Here is a 21827-nt window from a genome sequence, read left to right as displayed (position 1 = left end):
AGAATACAGACACCAGATTGGAGTAGGGTGGAAAAGAAGGTGGCTCCCTAGTCCAAGAGAGAGAGAAAGGGCTGTTTCTTTCTACTTTACATGGAGTAAGGTATGTGTTGATTGGGAAGGGGGTGGGGACAAAAGCTCCTGTAGACGTTTGCAGCAGGTGCAATCACAATGGAACAGGCTCACCACATCCTGTTATACCAGGCTGCCCCAGAGAGAGGGCCAGAGGACTCTTATTTTTATGCGGCTAGCTGAGTGTGGCCATGGCTTTCACTGACAGCTGGGACTGGTTCAGGCAGTACATGCACATATAACCCATCATCTTTACAAACTGCAACACCCTTAAAGAGTATTTGTACCTAGAGTCAAGCTGTAGCATTTTGAAAATATCGCCGTACCTTGTGTCAGCAGGTAAAGCCAATAGGATTCAGTTAATTTAGGTGAGAGTCTGATTGCTAAAGAGAAAAGACTTAGTGCAAGATAGTATTGGCTTCCAGTGCCCAGGGGACGTTATGTACTCAGTACTTATAATTTCAAGAGGCATGATGTAAGCATTTGACTACCAGATCGTGAAAGCCGGGGGCTCGGATCTGCTGCCTTCTCTCTTAAAAGCTGCACGAATCCTTGTCAGCATGTCCCGTGCCTCCTTTGTGTTATCTTGCCCATGAATCCGCTCCTTTCTTATTTTTCTTGTGCCAAACATTCTACTTCAAGGCCAAATAGTTTTGGCCCAGCTTAGAGAATTATTCTTGGTCTTCTCACATTTTTACCTAATGTTAAGAACCTTTTATCCACGACGCTGCTCTAATGGAGGGAAGCTTGGTGCAGTGGTTGACAGCACCGACTCCGGAACCAGCCAGCCTGGTTGGGTCCTGGCTCTGTCACTTATGAGCTGGATGACCCGGACAACCTCTCTGAGTCTTAATGTCCCCACTGAAAGTGGGAACAATGGCACTACATCCCTCCTCAGTTTAGTGTAGAGATTTGATGACTTAATACAGGGAAGTCTTTTAGGGCAGCACCTTCCTTCCAGTTCAGGCCCCAAACCATCGACTCATCCCCAACTCCTCTCTCTCACTCAACATCAAAGTCTTCCTCTGAAAGTATCACCGGAATCTGACCACTTCTGGGCCCTCATGTCAGCCTGGATTTCTGGAATCACTTTCTATAGGACTCCCTGTTTCTGCCCTTGCCTCCTACAAGGCATTGTCTATGTAGTACCCAAAGTCATCTCTTAACACAAGTTGATCACATCACATTTTGACTCAAAACCCACCAATGGCATGTGACTTCACCCAGAGAAAAAGCCAGAATCTCTATCATAATCTCCAAAGCCTCCCATGGCCTGTCTCCACCTGCCATTGCCCCTCTGTCCTCATCTCCTAAGACTCCCCATGTGGCTTCCTCTGCCCCAGCCACACTGGCCTCCTTGTGTTGTGTTCATTGGACCATGCAAAGCACATGCCCATCTTAGGCCCCATGGTTTAGCTTTTGCCTCTGCCTGGGTGGGGCTCTTCCCCAAGTAACTGCTTATCTAAACCCCTCATTTCCCTCCAGTCTTTGCTCAGATCTCACTTTCATAATGAGAACAACCCTGTCCACCCCCTTCACTACTGCAACCTTTTCCTCTCTTTGCTTTGCTCTTTCTTTTTTCCATACAGCTCTTACTACCTTCTAACATGCTATACAATGTACTTAGTTATTCTTTATGTTGTTTATTGTTTATATTGTTTATTTATTATGTTTCTCATTAGAAAGTAACCTTCTCAGGGGTATACATTTTGTCTGTTTTGTTCACTGCTGTTGCCTGAACAATGGCTGGCATATTGCGGGAGCTCAGTAAATACGTGTTGAATGAATTCGTGAAGCACCATATAGGTATTTGCTATTGTTACAGGTTCTGTTCCTCTGCTCATTCTTTTACTGATTTAGTCATTCATTAAACAACAGTTTGTTAAACACCTACTATGTCCCAGATTCTGTGCTGGACCCCGAGTATAAAAAACAAGTCAAATCATAGCAATCCCCACAGAAATTTACACTTCGATGGACGGAGACAAACATGTAAACAAGTCAAGTGTTCCAGCTGTTAAAACGGTGATTTTTAATCTGCATACTGCAGGGATACAAAGGAAAAATAGTTTCCCTGGCAGAGGGCAGGACTTCACAAAAGCTTGAAAGAAGAGGTAATACCAGCTGACTCATGAGACATGAGGGCCTGTTTGTCAGGCAAAAAATGAAGACAGAGTGTGCCCAACAGATAATTCCAGGTGAGAAAAGGAAAGGAACATCCTGGCATGAGCTTGAGGGAAATGTGTAAGGTGGACGCAGTGTTTCACAGTCAGGGGTGCAGGCTGGGGACCAGGACTGACTGGGAAGCAGGAGGGAGGAACACATGGTGTGCAGGTTTTGAACATGCTGATTTTGATGGTCATCCCTCCAACAAATCTGCTCCTTTCCCTTAGGCAGTAGTGTGATGACTATTCTTTTAAGGAGCTGGGACGAGAAGAGAAGGATTAAGGGTACTAGGTAAAGAAATAATGGGACTGAGGGAAAATTTTTTTTTTCTTTTAAAGAAGCAGCAGCATAAGCATGTTTATTTACTCTAGGGATGGCTTGAGGAGAAGAGTGAAAAGTTGCATAAACACAGGGGGAATGGATGTGCCCAGGGACAGACACAGATTTCAAATATTTCCCAGCCTCCAGCAGGGTCCTACTGAGGCTGGAGACCATACATTTGTAATGGTCCCTATGTGCATAATTGTGTTCATCCATGATTGTGTGGGCATGGAAAAGACTTGCATTGACCAAGGTGGGGATTTGCAAGAAAGACAAAGCAGCAGGACAAGGAAACGAGGATGCTGAGAATGAGGATGCCAGTTAGAATGGGTGAAGTGATGCATTATGGGAGCTGAAATCAAGACTCTCAAAGGACAGTAATGCTTACTAAATTCCTTATATATCTCATGCAGTAAAATCCTCACAACATCCCATAAGGTAGGTACAATGAGGAAGGTATAGATAAGGAAATTAATGCTTATAGCATTTAGGTAAATTGCCCGAGATTAGGCAGTTATTAGGTGGTAGAGGTAGATATTGAATCAAATCTCTCTAATGTCAAACCTCTTACTCTTTAACCATTTTGCTATACTGCTGGTATAGTGAGGGGTTGATGGAATCAGGGAGTGAACTGATTTGTAAGTTCAACTAGGAATGATGAAAACCCAAAATAAGTTATTTAAACAGGACTGAAATTCTTTCTCATGTAAAGTTCCAGAGAGATGCAGTCAGACCTGGGTTGGTTACACTTTAGTATTAAGACCTAGGAACTTTCTATCTTGTACCTCTGCCATATATCACTTCCATTCCCATAGTTACCTCATGATCCAAAATGGGTGTTGGAACTCCAGCCATTGCATACATGTTTCAACAAGCATGAAGGAGGAAGAGGACAAGACAAGGACTTGATCTGTCCATTAAGGATACATAACAAAAGTGATACATCATTGGCCAGAATTTAGTCATATGGGCCACATGTAGCAGAAAGTAATCTGGGAAGTGTAGTCTTTGTTTTAGGTCACTCTGTATTAAGCTAAAACCAGGGATTCTATGACTATGGAAGAAGGAGGTGAATGGGGATATTAGAGGGTATAGGCTGTGGTCAGAAATTCAAACTATGGATATAGCACTGTATGGCTCTGGAAGCGAGAGGCTGATGTAGAAATTGCACTATGGTCATTAGAATTAAACATGTTGAGGAAGTGTTAGGCATGGTGTTGGATTTGCGGGGTTGTCCCCGTAAATGTTGAAGATCCTTAAGGTGATGAAGAATCTTGGAATGAAGACTAGCCAGGTGAGAGAGTGCTCTGAATAGGGGTGTGTGGCCAAGAAGACAGTAGATGACAATAATGAGAAATGCAAAGTAACACAAGCCTCAAAGGCTGGGATGTGCTTTTTAAAAATAAACTTTACTTTTGAACAGTTTTAGATTTACCAAGTGAGTACAGAGAGCGCCATAAATGCATACCCAGTTTTCCCTATTATTAACATCTTATATAAGTATGGTACATTTGTTATAATTAATGAGCCAATATTGACACATTATTATTAACTAAAGTCCATACTTTATTCAGACAGCTTTCCTTAGTTTTTGCCTAATGTTCTTTTCTGTTCCAGGATCCCATCCAAGATACCACTACATTTAGTTGCCATGTCTCCCTAGGCTCCTCTTGGCTGTGATAGTATCTCAGACTTTCTTTGATGACTTTGACTGTTTTGAAGAGTACTGATCAGGTTTGTAGAAGGTCCCTCAATTAGAATTTGTCTGATGGTTTTCCCATGATTAGGTGGGTTATTAGTTTTCAGGAGGAAGACAATAGAGGTAAAGTATCATTGTTACAGCAAATCAAGGGTATGTGCTGTCAATGTGACTTTTCTCTGCTGATATTAACCCTGATCACCTGGTTGAGATAATGTTACTCTTTTTTTTTCCTTTTATACTTTATTCTTTGGAAGGGAGTCACTACATACAGTCACACGTAAGGATACCCCCTTGGGGGCAAAGTTATCTACGTAAATTATTTGGAATTCTTCTGCTTGGGTAAGTTGCCTATTCTCTCTCATTTATTCATTTTCTCATTTATGTATACTAGTATGGACTCATGAATATCTATTTTATATGTTGAGTTAAAATCTAATACCACCTCATTCATTTTGCTGCTCAAATTCTTCCAACTTCTGTCATTGGGAGCTCTTCCAGAGGGCCTCTGTGTCACTCTGACATGTCTCAACTTACTGACTTTTTGGCACTGCAAGATGCTCCAGACTCATCTTCATATTCAGCCCTAGAATCAATGAATTCTCCAAGAGGATTTGACTGGAGAATGGTGTTAGAGACCAAAAGCTGGCGCTAGGTGTGCTCATTGCCACTGGGGTGTTATTGGATATAGGCCTTCTCAGCTGGCAGAGCAAGGAAGTATATGTTTGTATACTATCCAGTATATATGCATACGTCTATCAATGTTTCTATGTGTAACCATCTGCCGCTATATTAAGATAAACATAAGTTCACGTTGATTTATTCAATTTTAATCCATTAGTAAATGGATCATTTTAGCCTTTGCCCCTTGCTTATCTGTAACTCCATGAGAAACCTGGCCCCGGCATCTGCCGTCTATTTACTTAGCAGTTCAATTCTCATACACATGAATAGTAGTTTCAGAACTGTTAACCCACATCCCACTTGGTCAACTAGTGTTGCTTTTGTTTTTCATTTACAGACTCCACCCATTTCCACAACTACTTAGGCCAGCACCTTCCCCCTTCATTGTCTTCAACGAGGTTGTTTCACGTATTTGTAATGCAGTTAGACTGTTTTGTCACATTCTACCTTCCATCCTGGGACCCTCGCCACTGCTGAAAATTTTTTTTTAATTTGCATCCTTTAAGCTTAACTTTTTGTGCTTTAAAAGCTCTTTGAGTTTTGCCAAACGTGTGATGTCATATATCCATCATTACACTCCCACACAGGATAGTTTCACTGCCCTAAAAAATCCTCTGTGTTTCAGTGGTTCAACCCTTCCCCATCCTGAACCCCTGGCTTCAACTGATCTATTTACTATCTCTATAGTTTTGCTTTTTCCAGAATGTCATATAAATGGAATTATGCAGTGTGTAGCCTTTTTAGATTAGATAGTTTCATTTAGAAAGATGCATTTAGGATACTCTGTGTCTTTGTGTGGTTTAATAGCTCATTCCTTTTTATTGCTCAATAATAATCCATTGTCTGGATGTACCAAAGTTCTTTACTCATTCACCTATTGAAGGACATCTTGGTTGCTTCCAGTGTGGGAGGATTATGAATAAAACTGCTATAAACATTGACATGCTGGTTTTTGTGAGGACATAGGCTTTCAAATCAGATAGATAAATACCTGGAAGCACAACTGTATGGTAAGACTATGTGTAGCTTTTTTAAAACTGCCAAAATGTCTTCCAAAGTGACTGTACCACTTTGCATTTCCACCAGCAAGGAAGGAGAGTTTCCTGTTGCTCCACATTCTCACCAGAATTTGATATTTTCAGATTTCTGGATTTTAGACATTCTAATAGATATATAGTATCATCTCAGTATTGCTATAGTTTGCAGTTTCCTCATGTCAGATGATATTTAGTATAGTTAAGTTCTTTTTATTCCTCACATGGGATGCCTTTTATTTTCTGATCTTTGCAAATTTCCACACGTTATCCAGCCTTTGTTCAAGTGCTTTATCCTCGTGAAATCTCTATAAATCTTATGAGCCCTTAGCAGCACCTTCCTCTTTTGACTTTCTATTGCACTGTAGTGGAGTTACATCATACTTATATCTAATTTGCTCAAATTCAACTGCAGAGCCACAATCTTTTCCTGTGATTATGAAACCCAAAGTTTTAAGTTTGCAGCACGTGTATCTGGTGGCCAAACCTGACTTGGGCATTGAGAGACTATCCCTTTATTCATCCACATAGGGTCAATATTCATATATTTTACTGCAGAAACATTAATGTGTTTGCCCAAACCTCTACTGCGATGTTAAATAAATACACTGTATATGTGCAACATATTCCCCTGAAAATCATCCTAGGTTTAGTAATCCTTAGGGAAGTGGCAGTATTTTAATTTTCTAGGGACAGGGAGGAAATGGCTCTGAAGAGGTTGAGAGATCTCTTTGCCTTCTGAGAGCAGAGGGGACTTTCACCTTCCTTTGATAGTGTCTCTGGAGAGAAACGGCTTCAGGGGGCATTTGGTTAGATAGGTTCAGAAAGAGCCTAGTAAAGATTTCTGGGCCTTGAGGCTGGTCCTAATGTAGAAAGGAGCTGTTGTATCTATGGGGAGAGGGAGGGAAGGTCAGTGAGCATCACAAGGGTCATCTCTTAGGTAAGGAGACAAAAGTCATGCTCCCTCACCCACTCCTTCCCAGACCTTGAGAAAACCGTGGAAAGAACTGAGGGTATATTTTTATCTGTTAAATGGGACCAAACAAGTAAGAATAAAGGTCAGGTTAGAAATCAAGTTGGACTATGAAAAACAGAAGAGGCTCTATTTCTTAGAGTTGTGAGTTTGGGGGCTAAGAGTCCTACCTGGCACACAGAGGTAAAATGACATCTAGTCTTCACACAGAGGACTAGATATCCATATTATTGAAATAAACTGCCCAACGCACATCTGGGAGGTCTTTGAATCAGCAATCAAACCTGACTAGTGATTCACAGATCAATGTAGTTTCCTCTGGTTTTCATTTGTTGATAGCCCTGTGGTGTCCTGTGGACTGATTGCTTACATTATGGTATTTATCCATATATTTTCCCCACCTGTGTGCTCCATCACTTTCCAGCTTTCTTCCTGGTACCATTTTGTGAAGTGAATCAAGATAAATGCTTTTCACAATTCCCCTACGCATCGTAAGAGTAATCACAGTTGCCAAGAGAGAAGTTTTAAGACTGTGATTTGTAAGAATATAAATCAGTTTTATACCTACAGGCAAAGCAGCCTAGCATGGCAATTCCTCATTTAAAATACATTACCTTTGTCATTATTTACTTCTTTCACTGGAGGGCGCTTTTGTATGAATGTGCCGTATATTTTGTCCTAGTTGAATCAAACAAAGAGTTAATTTAAAGGAGTAGTATCTAATTTCTTGTCCCTGGCTATAAGAGGGAAGGGAGCATCTGTTTCTTCTTGATGGTGGTGGTGATAGTGGTGATGGTGGTGGTGATAGTGGTAGTGGTGGTGCTGGGTGATTGTGGTGGTGATGGTGGTGGTAGTGATGGTGCTGGGTGATACTGATGGTGATGGTGGTGGTGATGGTGGTGGTGATGATGGGTGGTGGTGTGGTATGTGTAAAGCATTTTGTTTTTTAAGCCATTAGTGTAAGTAATTTAATTCATACTATCCAGTTATAAGTTTTTAAAAAAAAAACAATTCTTGAAAGGAAGCTGATTCCCTTTGTTTGACATCATATAGTAACTATCTACCCAATGTTTTCTTTTTGTTCAGTTTGACAGGTAAAATAAACAAAATCCATTTTTCTCTAGGCAGAAAGAAAACTTCAGACATTTGTTATCAAATAAACAATATAGATACATTTAAGTATTTCTAGCTACTTTGCTCTGAACTTTTAATAAAAAGTCATGTCTCTGACACAGAGATTGTAAAATGGAAGAATAAAAGCTGCTAGTGTAAAACATTTCAGTAACATCAGATTACGGTATGTTTTCTGACACTAATTTTTTCAAATGTGCCCTTGTTGGAGCTGTGTTTTAATGGCAGTACATATCCAGTTGGCAAACACATAAAAGACACAGCTTTTTTACAGTCGAAGACAATCTGGGATAATATATGGAAAAAGACATGGACTGTATTGATAAATAACTTTTTATACTGATACATAAAATAAGAAAATGGGGCAGAGTATTACCATGGCTTATTAACAGACAGATGGTGGGGTGCTTCAATATTGCAAGAGCTACATTTCAATTCTTTCCCCCTAATTAGTTGGTAATTGAATAACATATTGATTCTTTAGTTTCTCCTTCCCTTATTTTTATAATTAAAAAAAGGGAAAGGTTTGTTAGAATAAGGTAGAAGTGTTTGGTTCATGTGTTTAGAGGCCGTGGAGGAAAGAAGTTCTGTGCATCTGTGTTCATTAGGGAGGCCTTCCAGGAGAAGAGCACCAACACAAGCCCATAATGATTTTGTTGTTAAGAAGTCATATTTTTTTTTACAATGCTTACAATATGAAACTTTCAATGCTTAGTTGATTGTAACCTTAAATGCACTGCAGAAGAGAAACAATTTTATTCCAGTTTAAGTATAAAGTTAGGAAGAAGAAACAACTTCATTATTTCTATTGTTTTTGTTTTCTCTCCTAATTCTTCTTTTCAAATATGTTCGTTTTCTCCCTCTAATTTAAAAGATAGTATAGGTTAAAAGTAAAAATGTGGAAAACACAAAAAGTAGAGTTGGAAAATGAAAAATCTACCATATTCCTGCCATCCAAAGAGATCCACTGTTAACATTTTGTTACAGGTTTCAGGTAACTCTTGGCAAATAATACTGCTTAACTAACAACCTCAAAACTTTCTGTGGTTTACAACAACAAATATTTATTTTCCATTCATGGGTCTATGGGTCTGTGGGTTGGTTAGGTTGATTTTGGCTAGACTTAGTTTGGTTTGGCTCTAAGTAACAGGTCCCGGTTGAGCCCATGTCATGTGACTTATTTGGGGCCCCCAGTTTAAGAGACAGAACTACAACTGTCCAGTGAAATGACATGAAGGGGGTATAAGCTAGGCTGGGAAAGAGTGGGTGAGACTGTGGATGAAATAGCGTTGGCCATTGATTGCTAATTACTAACATTATGGATTTGCTATACTATTCTTTCTACTCTTATGTTTAAATTTTTACGTAGTGGGGAAGGTTATAGCTCAGTAGTAGAGTGCCTACTTAGCATGCATGAGGTCCTGGGTTCAATCCCCAGTACCTCCATTAAATAAATAAATAAACAAACCTAATTACTACCTCCCACAAAACAAAATTTTACATAATAAAGAGGTAAATTTTTAGCTAGAATAGTGCTCTTACGATTAGAAAAATTCTTTAATACCAGTCCTTTAATATCTACATACTACATTATTATTAATTTATTTGGTAGTGAATTCTGCACATTCAGTGTCTAACCTGTGATCTGGTAATGGTCATGAGCTAGTCTTAAGATCCTTCCAAAGGCCCATTAATTTTTATTACTCCTGACTTCTTATTTGATTTACTATGTTTTCAATAACAGATCCAGACAAAACTGGAAAATGTTTTAATAATGGATCCACCAGGATTACCATCCCCTCCTTCCATCCCTGGCCAGGAATAGTCATATCCAAAGTACTTATAAAGTTTGTTTATCCATAGAACATCTGACACCCTATGTATTTGCTGTAGGTTCCCAGGGTTTATCAGCTGCATTCCTCCATTAAACTGTGAGAGGGCTCCTTTCAGTGGGGACTGAGCAGAAGGGCTCTCTATTCTGACCCCACCCAGCTTCGTCTACCCCTGCATTTAAGAAGGTAAGACATCCTCAATGAGGGGCTAGCTCATCATACTCTCCTTCAGACTGAGGTCGAGGAAGCTCACAGCCACTAGGACCAAATCTCCTTTTCCCACAGGGGGACTAATACAGGACATCCTCTCTGTCATCAAATGCAACTGTAAACCCCCCACAGTCATAGGACACGTCCACTGATGGGAAACTGAGAATGATCTATCTGCACAGCCCTATCAGGAGTTTCACCTATAAGAATAACCTATCTGTGGAATAAGGACAGCATTCCCAGGAAGTCATCACTTGCTGAATATTCTGAGTTCTTTGATTTTTAAGCACCTATAATGCCACTAATTCTTCTACTAGACACAGGTGAATCAACAGTCTTAACTGGTAGTTGGAGTTACTTTCTTTGTAGTGCTAGGAATTTCACTATTTGATTTCGTTATCTACTGTTGCACAACAAATCACCCCAACAAATCAAACTTAGTGGTATTTAAAAGACCAACAACTGCAGGTTCTGTGAATCAGGAATTCAGATAGGACACAGCACATATGTTGGTCTCTGTTCCATGATGCCTGGGGCCTCTTATTCTGAAGATTCAAAAGGCTGGGAATGTCTTGAAAGGCTGAGGGCTGAAATCACCTGGAGGCATCTTTATTCACAAGTCTGGCAGCTGGGCTGGGATGGCTCCAAGGCTGGGCTCAGCTGGGCTGTCAGCCACACTAACACTTGGCCTCTTCCAAGCTTGGCTTTTCACAGCATGATCGCTGGGTTCCTAGAGCGAGGACCCAGTGAAGCAACTCCTGTAGAGTGAGCAGTCCAAGAAAACTGGGGGGAAGCTGCATGGCCTTTCAGGACCAATTTCCAGAAACCACAAAGCATCACTTCTGCCAGACTCTATCAGCCGAAAACAGTTACAAGACCACTGGATTCATCAGGGAGACAGAGCCCACCTCTTAACGGGAGGTATATCAAAGCATTTGGGGGGCATGTTTTAAAACCGTCACACAGCTCCAGATTCCAGGGGGAGCTGCCGTGCCTTCAGAATCCCCAGGTGAGGGGCTTTGCTGTCGGCATGATAACCAACATGAGTGCAGGGTAAGTGCTGTCTGGCTTTGCAGTCTGAACAGAGTGCTTTCATATTCTTGCTTCTTTTCCAAAATGCTTTCCCAGCATTCTTATCTCTGAAACAAACTGTGTAAGTTTGACTGTTTCACTTGTGTTTTTAGAGCTTTTTAAAGGCTCAATTCTTTTCTGTATCTTCTGAGGAGCTTTCCAAATAGATCATTGGTTTTGGTGTTAGGGAAAGAAATGTTTCCTCTGGCTGTGCAGCCTCTGGTTTCTTGAATTCAATGGATAAACCAGTTGAGGTCACAGTCCTTGCAGGGCAGGGTGTTTTTGACACCCCTCCAGCTGTAGTAGCTGCAAGAGGCCCCTTCACCCTGTGTCCTCACCAGTTGGAAGTTGCGAGAGAATTAGGCAGGCTTCCACCCTTATCTCAACACCCGATACCAACCGTTTCACGTAATTATTGGCTACTTGTTTTATCCCTGGCAAAATTCATGTGCTGTCCTTTGCTCATTTTTCTATTAATTAATCTCTTTGCATTTTTGAAACAAAAGTTTTTTTTATGTTTACAGAGCAACCCTATGCTTTTTCATTTTAAAATGAAACATTTAAAGATAGTTTTATTTTTGCTTTTTCTTTCATTTCTTTTTATTCTGTACTCTAATTACTGCAACAAACATACATCCTTAAAAAAAACCAAAACACAAACACCCCTTAGGATGGCTACCATTTAAAAAAACAAACAGGGATTACCAAAGGTTGGTAAATTGGAGAAATCGAAATCCTTTTGCAGCTGCAATGGAGAAAAGTTTGGTAGTTCTGCAAAAAAAAAAAAAAAAAATTAAAAATACAATTACCATATGAACCAGCAATCCCACCTTTGGGTATATATGCAAAAGAATTGAAGCAGGGGCTCAAAGAGCTATTTGTACATGCATGTTCATAGCATTCTTCACATTAGCCAAAAAGTGGAAGTAACTCAAGTGTCCATTAAGGACAAATGGATAGGCAAACAGACAATGGAATATTATTCAGCCTTAAAAAGGAAGGATATTCTGACCTATGGTACACCATGGATGGACCTTAAAGACATTATGGTAAATAAAAGAAGCCAGATACAAAAAGACAAATACAGTATGATTCCACTTACATGAGGTACTTAGAGTAGTCGAAGTAGAGGGGTGGTTGCCAGGGGCTGGAGGAAGAGAGGGGTGGGGAGTGGTTTAATGGGTACAGAGTTTCAGTTTCACAAGATGGAAAGAGTTCTGGAGATTGCTTATACAACAATGTACATGTGCTTAGCACTACTTGAACTGTCCACTTGAAAATAGTTAAGATGGTAACTTTTATGTTACTCCTTCCTCTTTCCATTTACTATGTCTGTCAGACTTGGTGTCAGTTTTGCTAACATTGTAAAAGGGATTGGGAAGCTTTAACTTTTTTTTTTTTAGAATACTTTCACTTGGCTTACAAATTGTATGCAGCTTTAAGGAGTCACTGAGGTTATTCTTTGGACTGCCTTCCTCCCAGCTATCACTGCTAAAATTCTCCACCTCTCCATGGCTGGCACAGACCAGGTTTTTGGTGGTGCTACCTCTTATGAGGGCAAAAGCTCAGATCTTCTGGAGTAAAGGGAGGGCGAAGGTCAGCCCTGTGCTCACACACTTCCCTCCCTTAAGGTCTCGCCCATCCTTTCCTCCTTCCTGGCAAAGATCCAAACAAATTTCCAGCTCTTATCCCATCTCTTGCTCTTGCTCCAAAGACCTCCACCCTGCCTTTGAAGGCTTTTGAAGCATGTTTGTCTGTTGGTCTTGTGTACCCATATGTTCCTAAACTCTCACCATTATCAACTCCCATCTCACTTTTATGTTTCCCTTCTTAATATCAAAGAAAAAAAGGGAAGAGAGCATGGGAGTTGAGGGCGGAGGGTGGGGGAATTCAGAGAGGAGCCCATTAACTAGGCTTCTTGTTGTCTGTAGCAGTTTTTAGAGAGCCACAAAATGGGTGGGTGCTAGCTTCAGCAACAGGAAGTGACAGTGATATTTCACAGCCCCTACCCTAGGACGTTTTTCTCGCCTGCTCTCTGTGCACTACTGCAAAGGCCTTCCAGCTGGAGTGTTATCATGCACACTTATCCCAGCCAATCTTGTCTACCTTCGTCAATATTCATTTTAAAATATAGATCTTATTCTGCCTCTCTCCTGCTTAAGCCCTTTAAGGGCTTCCCATGACTTGGATGATGAAGACTAAAACCCTTGACATGCTCTTAAGGACCTATGGAGTCAGCATATGCCCAGCTTTCCAGCTACCCCATCCATAGTCCCTCACCCTAGCTTATGACTGAATAAAGAACTCACGTTCTTTTGCTTTCTCAAATGTTCCAAGTTCCTCTCCAAGTTCCTGTCTAGAACCTGCCAGACTCACTACTCCCATACTCTCTGCCACCACCACCACTTCCCCCAACACACACAAACCCCTTCCCCTTGACCTGAGTAATTCCTATCCATTTTTCAGATCTTAGATCTCAGTTCCTCTTTTAAGGAAATCTTTCCCAACCCGGAGTATATCACACTGCCTGTTGTATGCCTAGAACTCAGTGTGCATATTTTTAGACCACTTACAGTATTTTTGTTAAATATTGTATGGTCATCTGATTCATATTTGCCCTCTCCACTAGACTGGAAGCACAGGAAGGCCATGGCTATGCTTGTCTTGCTTCAAATCTTATCCGGGTTGTTTAGCAGAGTAAGCATTCAAAAAATATTTGTTAATCCCACATATAAGTGATATGATATTTGTCTTTCTCTGTCTGACTTATTTCGCTTAATATGATAATCTCTAGGTCCATCTATGTTGCTGCAAACTGCATTATTTCATTCTTTTTTTATGGCTGAGTGGTATTCCATTGCTGAATAAGAATATATATGCATAATTGAATCATGTGTCCACCAGAAACTAACACAACATTGTAAATCAACTATGATTCAATAAATTTTCTTTTAATTTGTTGGGTCAATATAGATATGTAAAGATGTAACCCTATTCTATATTATGCTGGGTCAGGTATTGAAGAGTAGAGGGGTTAATACATAAGACCTTATTTTTCACCTGCCCAAGTTTGGAACGAACTTGGAGATAGATTCAGGAGTCAGGCAGATAAAGATAAAAAGCTTCACTGTTAAGTTTTGAAGAGAAATGATGTGACAAATACCATCTGCAATTAAAAGGAATGGGTACTCCTTGGAGAAATTGTTGATTCCAGGTCTTGAGAAGGAAATATATTAGATGAGCTTAAACCATCTTGTAGCAGAAATAAAGACACTATTTAAAGACTAATGGGGATATATGGAAACAACACAAGAGCTGGTTTCAAGAAGACAAATGACAGTAATGGGCCATAATTCATTAAATAAAGGAATCCATGAGTCCATAATGATATTCAAAAAAAGCAGGCAGTGAGGGGAAGGGAGGAAAGCTCTTCTTTACAAAAGAATTCCAGATTAAAAATGCAGAAGGAATAATAGAATTAGAAAATCACTTTTTGCAAGCATCATTGTAATAACTGATTTTCCATAGATGCTAAAACCAATGAGTGTAAGTTTGTTGGGGAACAGGATATTCATATAAGCTCACAGTGTCAGCTGACAGGTTATGTATTAAGTACAAAGGGAAAAGATACCTTTAAAATGAAGAGATCTGGTGGGCACTACCTTAACCCAAGTGGTTAAATCTGGCATCAGAGATAATGGAACAAGCTGACATTATGTTCTTCCTGATGTGATGCAATTGGAAGCACATAACATCATGGACATGGTATTCTTGCTTAATATCCAACATGAATTAATCATAAGGAAGCATCATTATGGCATATTCTATGATACAGATGGTCTGGCCTCTTCAAACTTGTCATGTCTTCTTAAAAGGAGGGAGATTATTCTAGATTATGGTGAGTAAAGAGACAAGACAGTTAAACGCAGTGTATGGTTCTAAAACAGGTGCTGAAAGAGTAAGAAAACTAACAAAATTGCTCTTTGAGTTGTTCAGGCTTGTACTTCTAGCTAAACTGATCTTATGATGAACAGGCCCCCCTCCCTGTGTACTGTTTTCTTAGAATAACTTATCCTTTTACCCCAGAGGTCTTGAAAGAAGGTCATGGACTGAACCTCAAGAAAATAGGCAGACCCCCCTCAATTCCTCCATAACAACAGCAAGTTCTTATCAAGATGTAGAGAATGTAACACCCTGTAAAATGCCCTGATTGTTATCACCTTTTCTGTTCCATCCAGTTTTTCTATAAAACCTCAAGACCCCAACTCCAAGACTGGCTCACCATCTCTAAGGCATCAGCCTGCTGTGACTTCCTTTACCAGGCAAAGCAAGAAAGGTGTTCTTTTATATCCTCCCAAAACTCTACCTGTAATTCTCAATTTGGCTCTCGGGGTACAGAGGCTGATATTTTTGGTGACAATACAAAAGAAATTTTGAGATAAATGGGAGAAAGTTAAATATGGATTGTATATTAGATAGTAATGTATCAATGTTAAATTTCCTGAGGGTAAAAATTATATTGTGGTTAAGTGAAAAATGCCCTTGTTCTTGAGATACCTATTGAACTATATACGTTCAGCCAAAAAAAAAAAAAAAAAAAAAAAAAGAAAAGAAAAAAGAGAAAGATGGCAAACGAAGTACAATGCTAACAAGTGATGAATGTATTGAATGTATGTGGCAAGTATATAGGTGTCACTATTCTTTGAACTCTTTCCAAATAAAAGTTGGGGAAGTAGGTAGTTCAGAGTAGGTGGCTTTAAGTCTGTTGACTAAGTGCACTTGCTGATACTCCCCTGTATCTAAATTAGCTAGACTCACCTTGTTATAATCACTCCTGGAAAACCATAGGCTTCTCCCACCTCCTGCTGCCTCTGCCCCTTGCCACAGGGCCTGCTATCACAAAATTTATGGCTCAGAGTAGCAGAACAGAATTGGTAAACTTTGGAGGTAGGGAGATCCCACAGAAAATCCAGTAAAGCCTGAGTCATGCTTGCCCAGTTTTACCTTCTAAACTCACTATTCAGAGAAGTTACCAGGCCAGAAATATTCCTATAGGGCAATGGTTCTCACAGTAGGTTGTGCATTAGAATTGGAAATCCTATACCCAGGCCATACCCCAATGCAATTAAATCACAATCTGTGAAGGTGGAACCCAGGCATCAGTAGTTTTTGAAGCTCCTCAAGTGGCTCCAATGTGCAGTTTGAGAACCGCTACTCTAAGGAAGTCTCTCCTTGCAGAAATATGATTAAACAAGGTATCAGTATTTACTTCCAGTATGAGCCAGGGAAGACCCCAGGGTGTGAGAGGATGCAGACCCAGAAGTGAAAAAGGCTCCTAGAGGCTTTACAGAATAAAGATACAGAGTCCTTCCACACAGCATCCAGCTCCTTCCCAGCTGTAGTGTCTAGCCTTGCCCACAGCACTGCAGAACTTTCTTATTAGTTCTAGGTATTTTGTAGACCTCATAGGAGTTTTTACATAGGCTATCATGTTGTCTGCAAATAAAGGCAGTTTTACTTATTCTTTCCAACCTAGGTTCTTTTTCTTGCCTCATTGTGCTAGCTAGATCCTCCAGTACGACGTCAAATAGAAATGGTGAGAGCAGATATCCTTGTCTTGTTGCTGATCTTAGGAAGAAAGCATTCAGGCTTGCACCATTAAGTATGCTGTTACCTGAGGATTTTCATAGATCCTTATTATTAGGGTGAGGAAGCTACCTTGCATTCTCTAGTTTGTTGAGAGACTTTTTCTTTTGTAATAAGGAATGGATATTGGATAATGACAAATGCTTTTTCTATTTTTTCTTTTCCCTTATCCTAAAAAGACTTTAAAAAGTGGGAATTTCAAACATAACAAAAAAAGAGAATAGTAAGAAAGAACCCTCGTGCACCCATCATGTAGCTTGTTAGAAATGGAAATTTTCAATCTCCAACAAAGTTGTACAGATTAGACACTCTTAGTGTAAGGCATAGCAATCTGTGTTTTAACAAGTTCTCCAGATGACTCTGAAGCAGGCTAAATTTCTAAAACCCCTGCCCTCAAAGATTGAGTCTTTTAAAAGATAACTAGAATACAACTTTTAAGCTGTAATTCTTGATTATCTTCAAATATCTGTTCAGTATTCCAACTTCCAATTGTCTCCCAATTGCTTTTTAAAATGTTTAGATTTTATAATTTTTACAGAATGGTGATCCAGGTAATGTTTACATGCTGTGATTAGTTGATTTGTCTCTCAAATCTCTTTCTCTCCATCCTCCACTATCACCATCCTTCCTTGTAATTGCAAATACCTGGTCATTTATAGATGCTCCCACATTCCAGGTGTTGCTGGTTGCAAACCCGTATTTTTCCATCCTCTGCATTTCTTGTACATTGGTAGTTGCATCATAAAAATAAGTATGGTCAAGTTTAGTTTCAATTTGGGGGCAAGAATCCTTAGTAGATGGAGCTGAGGTCTTTACCTCTTTAAAAGCTCCTGGCTAAAATTGGTTCTAGCTATTTGCGCTGCAGCTCTCTGCTTACTCCAGGTTCTGCCTCAAGCCTCCTGTCTCATTGTTCCTCCCCTGTTCCCATCTTCTTGGGCTCTGTACTTTTCCTGGCCCAGTTTGGAGACCTGACTTTACTCTCCTCATGGCCTTTAATTAACATTCCTTCAGATGCTATTTTTGGTAACTTCATCATCAAGAGGAACAGGTAAGAGGCGCTCTCTCCCAGGATGCTGCCCAGGTCCTCAGGACACATCCTGGCAGGGCCTGCAGAACCCCACCTCTAGCCCTTAGCTTGTCTGATCAGATAATACTAGCATTTCCGTGGTCACTCCTCTGTGCCCCTACACTCCAAAGGAGCTACTTTCAGGAGACCTGGAGTCAGGTCTGGCATCTGTTTTTAAATAAGCGTCTCTGAGGTCCTGGTATGTAAACAGGCTTCACTTCAAATAGAACTCTGAGGAGCTACTCTCCCTCCTAATCCCTTATTGGAGCTGGACTCAAAGCACTGCTCTGTCATTAATTCCAGGAGCAAACTCAAAGCACTGCTCTGTCATTAATTCCAGGAGCAACCCAATCGGAGACTTTTCAGAGACAGCTGGATAAGAAAATGCAGTCAAGCAGGTTTGAATGTCAAGAAAGTCTCTCTAATTTTAAATGAAAGGGGAAAATCCACCAATGGTATATCTGATCAAGCTTGAAACCGAATGCTTTATGTGTTTTGTCCACTAAATATAATCCTTTTTTCCCCTCCCCTCCACTTTTTACAGTTGGTTTTTGGGTTACAATGTAGATGGACTAAATTCCCAGTAATTTGTGAGTCGGCTCTTGTTCCCTCTTGGTCTGGGGTAAACTCTTTCTTGTTTCTTTTTTAATCTTACATGGTAGAAGATCTGCACCAGTCATCTTTGCGGGGGTGGAGACTGGAGGTCTGCTCAGGTGCTGGTCATATTTTGTTTCTTGATCTACGTGCCGGTTACAAGGATATGTTCAGTCAGTGAAAATTCTCAAACTCTATAGAGATAATCTGTGTGCTTTTCTCCATATATTATAATCCACTAAAAAATTGAAAGAAAAGAAAAAGAAAGGAAAAAGATCTGTGTGAGAAATAAACAAAAGGAAAATACAAGACGTAAAGGAATCAGCAGTCAGGACAAATGTTTAAAATAACTTTGTTTTTTATGTCCAAGCCAGTTTCAGCTACTTGGCTCTGAAAGAAAAATAAGAGTGGCCGTGTTGTAAGCGAACACAATAACCATTGTTGCCTTTGTTAGCCCTTCAAGAGAGCCCAACACGTACAGACACCCTGCCCCAAGCCCGGCGCACAAACCTTCCTTGTTCCCCAACTGCTTCCGCCTCACAATCTCATTTTTATCCTGCTCTGGCTTGGTGCTGCCCACCACTGTCTCACTTCTGACTCTCTGGGATCCAGTATTTGTTTGTGGTCCATGGGTCTTGACTCCCAGGATCCTCTGCTGCTGTGACCAAGAGTAAGAAATTGCCTGTTAAATATCTTGCCTCTCAGGATGCAACCCCAGCCCGGGGCACCTTACTACCTACCAGTATCTGGCTGTGAGACCTGGCAGCAGTGCTTTCTAAAAGTTCTACACATTACTCCTCTCCCCCATTTCTTTTTCTTTCTTTCTTTTCTTTCTTTCTTCTTCTTCTTCTTTTTTTTTTTTTTTTTGTAAATTGAATTCCTTTGGGCTGTATTAAGTATATTTGCTATTTCAGGAACCATTCGTGATGAATCTTTTGAAAGTGCAGATAATTTTATCCTACCTTTTAGATTTTTCTTAAAACTGAGCTTAGGGGCTATGGGTCAGACAGCTGGTGTACTAATACTGGAGCTTATCATCTGACTATTTGCTACCTGAGAGTTCTGTACCATGTAATGATCTGTAATTCTGATGAGGTGAAAACTTGACTCTTAAGCCCTTGATAGTGAAATAGGAGAGAAAGTCTTTAATGGATGCCCAGAGTTTAAGCCTCCAGGAAAGGAAACAAGAGAGTGGGATAATCCCCTAACTGAGCTACCCCCAGCCCAGGACAGGCTGAGGAATTGCAGTAGGTGGAGAGCCAGGAGAGGGCAGATAAGCCAAGACTCAGGTATGAAGCAACAGGATTGAGGGCCAGAGAAACAGGTCAGTCAGGGTAATAAGCTAAAGCACTGAAATGGGACAGTAAGGGCCTCTGTTCGTCTGTCTATATTCCTCCTTCCTCAAAGTCCTCATTTATCTGTACAACTTCAACTTCCCCAAATCCACCCTGACCTCATGATCTAATATTTTCAACCATGGGTCATCTCTATTTGGATGTTTCACTGTGAATCAAATGCTGCATGTCCAAATCCCAACTTCTTTTGTCTTTTGGCATTTATGAGGACTAATTCCACTGACCTGGGTAATTCTGAAACATGAGTATAGCATAATATTGTCCCCATAAGATGCATAAACATGAGGAGTAGAGACTATCAAAGCCATATTGAGCAGGAAATCCTAGGGGCTGGCCAGGCTCATGTACAAGCTGGATGACTTCTCTTGCATACCAGCCTCATCAAAATTTGAGAAATATGTACATGGATCTTTGGAGTTGCTGGTAAGGAGTCAAAACCATAAATCACCAGTGGAACCTAGGCACCTCTGTGTGGAATCCACAAAACTGAATTTTAGACAAGCTACCTTGGTGGTTCTTGTGTATAATAAAGTCCGTTCTCTGTGCTCCTTCCTGCCTGCCCAGACAGTTCCTGTTTCATTGTGGCTTATGGTGCAAGCTGTCTGCCAGCCTTCCAGACACATTTGGAGTCATCTTTGGCTATTTTTTCTCTCTCATCCTTTACAGTTACCCATTCACTAAATGTTGATATTCCTTCTATCTCTTCTACTGCCATGTAGTGGCTAGATCTTAAACAGATTTTTAAGCATCACTCTCGTCACTGTGTGGATAATGGACTGGGATGGGTGTAGGTGTGAAGTGGAAGCAGGAAAACCTGTGAGGGATACTGTTGCAATACTCTAGCAGGAAAAAAATAAGAATTTATTGATGGCTTATATATGCAAGATGTATCAGTTTTCTATTGTCACATAAGAAGTTACTATAAACTTAGTGTTTAAAAACAGCATGCATTTATTAGCTCACACTGGTCAGAAGTCTGGCACAGGGTGGCTGTGTGCTCAGGCTCAGTATACCAGGTGTCAGGAGGCAGAAATCAAGGCAGCAGCCAGGCTGTGTTCCTCTGTGGAGGCTCTGGTGAAAAATCTGCTTCCAAGCTCATGCAGGGTGGCAGAATTCAGTTCCTCTTTGAATCTCTGACATCTACAGCCAGCTGGAGAAAACACTCTCCTCTTAAAAAGCTCATGTGATTAAGTCAGAAAAATCTCCCCATTCCAAGGTCAACTGGTTTTGAGTCCTTAAATACAGGTGCAAAATCCCTTTAGTAGATTTACTCAATTAGTGTTTGATTGAATAAGTGGAGAAAAATGTATGTACAGCCAGGCTGGAATCTTACAGACAAATTCAGAATACCGCCTATCATATAAAAGAAGCAGAATTATAAGAAATTTGCATGTATTTCCCTCAGTTAAGTTTTTCAGTAACCCTATGAAGTGGATATCATCATTATTTCCATTTTATTGATTAGGAAACTGAGACACAAGAGAAGTTAAGGGTCTTGTCCAAGGTTACACAGGTATTTTCATAACACTTCATTGATCTTAGAATTCCATGTCTGTATTAATTCAACTACCTTCTGAATGGCTTTCCTATCTCCAGGATTTTCCTCCTCCAATCCACCCTATGTTCCTTGGTCAGACCAATGTTATTTAAAAATTTTTTCTTCCCATCAGGTCACTTTCCTAGATAAAAAGAATTATACTTAGATATAGTAACACAGAGGCATGGCTATTATATGCCAGAAACTGAACTTATACCCAAATATGAGAATTCATTCAGCGAGACCCTTGGTAAAGATTTTCTTATGCTAACTTGTAATAGTGTGATTGTGAGGTGGCAGGAAGTGTGTGTGTGTGTTTGTGTGTGAGCGATTATAACACAAGGCATGGGGTGTGGATTATATGTTTCCAAACTCAAAAGGGCGGAGCAAGTACAGATAATCTTTTAACAATAAGTAGTAGGTTCGGAAGCAAATTTTA

Source organism: Camelus ferus, chromosome 3 (assembly GCF_009834535.1).
Source record: "Camelus ferus isolate YT-003-E chromosome 3, BCGSAC_Cfer_1.0, whole genome shotgun sequence".
NCBI lineage: Eukaryota > Metazoa > Chordata > Mammalia > Artiodactyla > Camelidae > Camelus > Camelus ferus.
Note: the sequence above shows the minus strand (reverse complement) of the source record.